Source organism: Lactuca saligna, chromosome 4, assembly GCF_052625555.1.
Source record: "Lactuca saligna cultivar CGN05327 chromosome 4, ASM5262555v1, whole genome shotgun sequence".
NCBI lineage: Eukaryota > Viridiplantae > Streptophyta > Magnoliopsida > Asterales > Asteraceae > Lactuca > Lactuca saligna.
The window spans coordinates 318,208,630-318,216,789 of NC_136420.1; the positions used below are offsets into that span (position 1 = coordinate 318,208,630).

Sequence of the window (8,160 nt, forward strand, 5' to 3'; positions counted from 1 at the left end):
GGTTAACATATGAATCACATTTATATATGATATCATATGTCAATAGCATGTAAATCACATGCGATTCACATATAAATCACATGTGATTCACATGCACATATGAATCACATTTATATATGATATCATATGTAAATCACATGTAAATTATATGTGATTTACATATGAATCACATGTGAATCATATGTGATTTACATGTGAATCACATGTGATTTACATGTAAATCACATGTGATGTACATGTAAATCACACGTGAATTACAAGTGAATCAAATGTGATTTACATGTGAATCAAATGTGATTTACATGTAAATTAAATGTGAATAATATGTGAATTATGTGTGATTTTCATGTGATTAAAATATGAATGTGTACATATATATATATATATATATATATATATATATATATATATATATATATATATATACACACACACACACGTAATTCATATGTAATTCACTTCTGATTTACATGTGAATCACATATTATTCATATATGATTTATATGTGATTAATATGTGAATCACATGTAAATATATGAATCACATCCAAATTAATACAACGGATATTATAGACGACAAAAGAAAAGATAACAATTGAGACTACACACCTGGAATCCAAATTAATATGAGGATATCCAAATACAATTCATAAAGCAGGTGTAGGAGAACATAAAACTTGTTCATAAAAATCATTAAAAAAAAACTAAGAAATTTGAAATTAATTGAGACTACACACCTGGAATCTAAATTAATGAAGCATTTCATTGACATCAGGCTTTTTTAGAATTTCTAGAATATCAAGAATAACCTTTAAACGACTTATATGAATAAGGCTTCAAATAACAATATTACAACAACAACAAAAGTCAAAATGAGCCTATATCAGGAACCAAAGTTATCAAACAGTGGGAAATAACAATATATTACCATTTGATACAAAAGCATGTGCATCCTACATAATTCATTAGCTAATACATGTTTAGCTTACCTTAATCTATCGAGTCCATCTTCAGATGAACTAACCTTATCAGGATCTACATAATATCACCGTCATCAAATTAATATTACAAAACTATTGAAAATACAATAATCAGACAATTAATAATTCATAATCTCATAGTTTCAAACTAAAGAGATATAGAGAAAAATGTGTAGATGACATACCAGTAAACCCTCAGAATCATATCCAGGGGCTTAATATAAATTTTGAGTTTCCACAAAACTAACCCATGGCAATGCTAAAACCAAAATGCTTGATGAAACAGTGAATTGAATTGACTGAAGAAAATCAACTTGTGTACAAACCATGCGACATAAACGGAACATTTTTGGAATGTACAAAAAAAGAGCAATGACCTAAGCAAGAAAAATCATAAAAGTTCATTGCTATGCTAAACTATAATAACTTATCTTATTTAATAAAAAGACAGATATGAATTTACTTCCTCAAAACTAGAAGTATGGTGATTATGATACTATTATTACTTAACATTGTGATGAAAAAAGGGTCTGTGTCAAATGAAACATAAATGTCTTGGCTAATTGCTATTAGTTTATAACAAAGGACCATTCGTCAATCATATGAACCTTAATAGTCAACAAAAATCATAATGATTTCTTAATGTAAATTGAGCAGCAAAAAGGAAGTAGAAATAAGTTGTAAACTTGTAATATGTATATATCTTACCCTTGGAAAAAACATGCGATTGGCCACTCAATTGCTCCAGAACCTAATTTATTTTTCATGAACAGTGAGTCCAAATCAAAATGCTTATTCACATATCACAAAACTAAATAAGTTATACTTTTGATGTTCACATATATGATGCTAGTGCTAAAACACAATTCAAAATCTGGAAGTGGTACAAAAATCGAACGACAGATGAGGCATAGATGCGAATCATATTTGCTCTTCAGAGATGTGTCAGCGATAAATTGCCAGTAACTGTGAGAAAATATGAGATAGAAAATGGATCAATGAAGAATCAATTGGGATCTATCACCGGAGAAGATGAAAATTGAGAGGAAGCATCAAAGAAGGTCTTCAGGATGAAGGAGATGAATATGAACACCAAATCGGATCGATGTAGGAGGGAAAGAGAGAGAGAGAGAGAGAGAGAGAGAGAGAGAGAGAGAGAGAGGAGAGAGATCTAGTGATGAATGTGCTACAGAGAGAGAGAGAGAGAGAGAGAGAGAAAGAGAGAGAGAGAGAGAGAGAGAGAGAGAGAGAGAGAGAGAGAGAGATCTTATAAAGGAGCGTGGAGTGATCGATCGAACTGGAAGAGTCCATTAATGGCTAGGGATCCAATGAATCATTTGTATGTAAGAGATCAGTGTTCTCTTCGACTTCGACTTGCATCAGGTCAACACAAATGAATTATACCGATTCTGTTATACCATCTCCATCTTCACCATCAGACTGGACCATCACAACAACGAGATCGATCATTAATGGCGGATTCTAGGTTACAACATTAGAAAAAGTGAGAGAAAAAGGGGATAACAACTTGAGAGAAATTGGATAATTAATCTAATTTTTCAGGGAATATCTTTTTATTCCAATATTACCCTTGATATTTTCTTAAAAGTCCTAAAATGTCATAAGAATTAATAATAATTACAATCAGGCCATTATTGATCCAAGCCTTTTATTTTTTTAATCCAACGCTCCACTTTTAGTGCTCGGAAAACTATGAGTTCTCAAATCATCATTCTCTCTCTCTCTCTCTCTCTCTCTCTCTGTGTGTGTGTGTGTGTGTGTGTATATATATATAGGCTTAAGTTATTTTGTTTTTACTAACTATTGTATGCCAGAATGCACAAATCTGGACCACCGGATGGAATAGAATCAAATGTCATGATCTGAGGGTCTATGATATTACAATAGGGTAACATGTACCATATAATCACACAAATTTCAGTATAAGGGCATTTTAGTTAATTAAGACAAATTTAAAAAAGGAAAAATCGAGATTTATAAGATAATTAATGATTTTGATTTACAAAATTATGATTTTTTTTCAAATTAATTCAATTTCAAACGTAATTTGTAAGCATAAACCGATTTTATTCTATCAGAATGTCATTTAGTTAGAATGATATTCTATAATTTTGTTAGAATGGTATACAACTATGAACATAATATTATAAACACATATTATCAAGATCAATAATTTTTAATAAATACAAATGTTATATAAGACGAAGTTTAATAGTTTAGAATAAATAATTACATTCATTCTTAAAGAATACAACTATGAACATAAATTACATTCATTCTTGAAATCTTTTGCAAAAAAATATCGGCATTTTTGAAAGAATCCTCATTTACTTTCTTGTTTCGTTCCTAGATGTCTTGTGTATGTTTGACCTCTAAACTACTTCAAAATATCTAGCATTCTATGAGATTGACATTCTGTCAGAATTATATTGCATGAGAATGATTTTATAGAACGAGCTGCAAAAGGAGATAAACTCGAGGATGGTAAGTGATCCCTAGGCAAAACTTGAAACATCTGAAAAACATAAGAAACAAAAATCATGTTAAAACATCAGCCAATTGCAAAACAACCCTTGCAGAATCATTCTTATCTAATTATACACGAAATACAATTATGGCAGAATCATTCATACGTGATTTCCAAGATGATAATACTCTCTACATAATATTCTTAAAGAATGAAGTAATTATTCTTACATAATGAAAAAATTGAAGATAAGAATAAACACCCAATAATTATTCTACATAATATTCTTATGTGATTTCCAGCACCTTATATATTTCATAATCGAAAAATGATGTCCTCTCTTTCAATATTGAAAGAAAATGAGAGTAATTCTAAATTTAAAGTATGATAGAATAACATAATTCACTGTTTTGATTTTGTTTACATTTGGAGATGAGATGCACAACAATAAACATTCCATCGCTAACCATGAATACAATCTAAGACTGCTATATTTCTCTTTGGCATTTCATTAAACACTTTAAGGGCGCTCCCTAAATCACCTTATTTTCTATGAATCATGAATGAAAAAAAATCAAATTCAAAACCATCAACATCAAATTCATATGAACAACAAGATATTTCAACACCATTATAAAAATCTAAAACTAAAAGTTGAAATTGTAGAAATTGGCTAGTTGGAAGAACGAAGAAAAAAACCTATTTTCTATGGAATGCAATTGCAAGTCTTGTAAATTAAATTGTAGAAATCTCTTTGACCAACTATTGGAGATAGAAGCTAGCTTCGATTGGAGATGGAGTCGCCGAGAATAACATCTTCATCTTGTCAACGGAATGGGGAAACAGATTTGCAGCTTCTAATCCACCGCTCCTTCATTCGTCAATAAGAAAAGAAAATGGGAGGAGACACAAATAGAATACGTATCATATGAGAGGCTAGGGTTAAATAATTGGTCAAATAGATTTTTATGGTAATTTCCATTAATTTAGGGATTTTATTTTAATTCTCAGGCTAAAGTTACATAATTATCCTTATAATAATTTTTATTTATTTAATTATTCCTAAATTCTTATTAGTGCATTCATACACACAATAGTTGTTAGAAACATTTGAACCTACCTCTCTCTCTCTCTCTATATATATATATATATATATATATCTTTACTACTTATAAAAGAAATCTAACTATTTCTATAAATAGATTGAATATAATAATATTATTTTTTAAGACGTCCAAACTATTAAGCTTGAAGTACAACCCATTTATAATATAATAATATTAAAACTTTAACCTTATCCTTTATCCCCTAAAAATCTCATATCAAATTAATAGAAAAATTAATTTGCAAATTGAACCCGTCAATCTCAACACTTCATCCATTTGAAGCGGTCAATGTCAACAATTTATAGAGGATCTTTTTTCTCACATTGGTAATAAGCCATCTTATAATATTTATCTTCGTAATCCCTTCAAAGTAAGAAATATACGCACACTCTCTCGAAGAACCCTAACCAGTAACCAAGACAGTATAACCACCACCACCACAGCCGCTCTGCTTCCTTCCGCCTTCAACCAACCACTATCACGACTACCGCCATTCCTCTCACCCACGGCATGAACTTTCTTTTGGAACATAACATTTTTCTTTAAAAAAATATCGTTGAAAGAAGCTATTTGTCCCCGCTGCTATGCGCGAGTAACGGCTAGTGTATATATATATATATATATATATATATTTCTGAAATAGTTCTTTAGTTCTCTAAAGTGTGTGTGTGTTATACACTCGTGTAGTTCCATCGATCTAAGGATCAATAACTTTCCAAGGAATGAAAGAATGAATTCTAGAAGCTTTTTGAAGCCATAATATCATAGTACAACCAACCAAGACTAATGTTATCTTCACTACAATGTTGTGTAATCTTACGACTCTAGAAGACCAGGTGAAAATTAAAATGTTTCTGACCGTTGATCCAATCATTTGCAACAACCATCGATATCTTGCAAATGCACGTACGTACCTTTCAAGTGTGTAGCTTTGACGGGAATTACCAAGTTCTTGTAAAAGAAGCAGACACTACAAGAAAATTCCGATTTAACTACGGAAAAATTCCATAGCAAAATGATGTAATTTCGTAGCTAAACCTAAATAACTACGGAAGTTGCTACGTAATATGCCAATGAGATTCCATAGTAAAATTTCTTGTAGCAAAATGTTTAACTACGAAATTATAGTTCCATAGCAATTTTGCTATGGCCGTTGCTACGACGTCTATCCGTAGCATTTCAACTACAACACACTTCCATCACAATTCCGTAACAATGAATTCTGTAGCAAATTCCGTATCTATTTTTTTCCGTAGCAAATTCCATAGCCATTTGGTCCGTAGCAAATTCCGTAACCATTTGGTCCATAGCAAATTCCGTAGCTAATTGTTTCGTAACAAATTCCGTAGCCATTTGGTCCATAGCAAATTCTGTAACTAATTGTTTCGTAGCAAATTCCGTAGCTATTCGTTCCGTAACAAATTCCGTAGCAAATTTCGTAACAACTTTTTTGTAGTCAATTCCATAACAATCGTTCCTTACCATTTTTTCTATAAAATTCGGTTATTTAATTTGATTTATTATATCAATTTACAAAAATACAATTAATATAAAACCAAAAATAACAAAGTATCTCTATAGAAACTAAAAGAAATATCCAATACACCAAAAGATACATATTTCAAAATCAAAAGTCGCTACAAATTTAACGTAAAACATTATTCGATACATAACATTCTATCATTAATTAATAAAATTTTTGACGTGTTCACTCAATGTGTTAATGACATTCATTGCTTGTGCCAGTTGTTGTTCAAACTTTGCTTGAACATCTACATTTTTCTACTGAAACTCCACATTCTTTTTCTGAGCATCCTCATATTTTTGTTGAACATCCTCATATTTTCATTGAATATCCTCATATTGTGTTATTTATTTTAGCATCCTACTTTTTACTTTGAAAAATACAAAAACTAAAAGTATAATGCAAATACTTTAATGAAAGTGGATTGCTATCTTTTGCATTTAAAAATGAAAAAAAATAACAACTTACAATGTCATAGTAAGTATAAAAGATTAAGCACAAAACTTAAACATGATGGTTTTGCTATCACCTGGATTGGATTGGAGTGGAGTGCAGTGGATTGGAACCTGGAACAAAGAAAAAGTTGAAACAGATCATGCCTTTAATTAATATTGCATACATAGTCTCTTTCAAAAAAAATATTGCATATATAAAGATTATTTGAGTATGATAAATGACCGTTTTACCCTTCACAAACTTAGCACATTATAACATAGCTCAAAGGAATGGTAGGAAGGGAAAAAGGGGTGTCTAGATAGTATACACATTAGCATATTATAGCATTCAAAATGAGGCCATTACTCAAATCCTTTTAAACAAGAGTGTTAATACACAAACAATATATAGGACCAAAAATTCAAAATTATCCATAAAATATTTTCAATTTTATCTAAAATAAAGTTAGAAAAACAAATTAAAAACTGGAACCCTCATGGAATGATTTCTATGGTATAAAAGTGTATGCATGTTTGTTTGTTGGTAAAGAAAGACCTTTCATGTAGTACTCCTAATCAATAAGTTCCGGCTCCTGCATTATCCAACAAGAAAAATCATTAATTGATATATTATGAATGCTGATTATAAAGATATTTCATATAATTGAGATGCCAACAGTAGAATTTCAAGTCTCTGGATTAGTTGACAACAGTAGAATAGCATAAACAAGCATAGAAGAGTCATGTAATTTTAAACCTAGAAAATTCTCATTCCAATTGCATCTACATGTTGTACGGAAATTTAAATGCTTTTGACAATCAAATTCAAAGAAACTACGAGTTCCAAAATTACGATCAATTCAAATGAAAGTTCTCGATGTAAAACCATCATCAAGTACAGATCACAAGACATGATATCAGCATAAAACCTAATCTGAATGATATCAACCAAAATGTAGATCCGTATCGTTTAACATTTGACATCGATAGATTCAATTTAGATAACACACAAAAGAAAAATACCAAAGGAGAGATAAAAACTAAGGTTCAAAAGCATCAGGATTGATAGAGTTAACAGAAATTAACTCCCCTCGGATCAATATCCTTCAAGTAATTGGATGATAGAAAGAGAAAATAGAGCAAAAAGAAGAGAGAAGAATGTTACCTGGTAGGGATGAAGACGACCGAGGAGCTCCGATAGATCGATAATGACGTAAGTGATAGAGGGATGCGATCGGCGACAAATTTGATCTGATTTGGGGAAGAAGACTTTATTTTGGTCAAAATTTGCCCATTTGCAATCGGGACGTCAAAATTTCTATATTATATATAAAAATTTTGATGTTGTTTTAATGCATATGACGTGGTTGTATTAAACATTCCTCTATCATCTTAATATTGTTTTGAGAAAGAAAATAAAACATTAAAAATATATATTAAACATTTTTCATATATTGCAATTCGGTTTACATTGTTTTGGTTTTAAGAAATTTTCCTAGAAATTCACAAAAAGTTTTCACTAATTATGCATCTTCTCATTGTTTTATTCTCGTTAGCTTTTTCTTTTATCTATTAAACATTTTTTAGTGAAATGTAGTCGTTGGTATTCCTTCATAAATAGATTATAT

The 8,160-nt window shown here is 30.4% G+C and overlaps 1 long non-coding RNA gene across 1 annotated transcript; it reads right to left on the reverse strand.

Annotated features, from left to right (window-relative positions):
* Positions 1 to 6,318: 6,318 nt before the first annotated feature.
* LOC145039705 (uncharacterized) lies at positions 6,319 to 7,820 on the reverse strand. Its single transcript, XR_013679831.1, has 3 exons — positions 7,698 to 7,820; positions 7,089 to 7,125; positions 6,319 to 6,664 (listed from the first exon to the last, which is right to left on the reverse strand). It is a non-coding gene; the product is annotated as an uncharacterized LOC145039705 (long non-coding RNA).
* Positions 7,821 to 8,160: the final 340 nt, after the last annotated feature.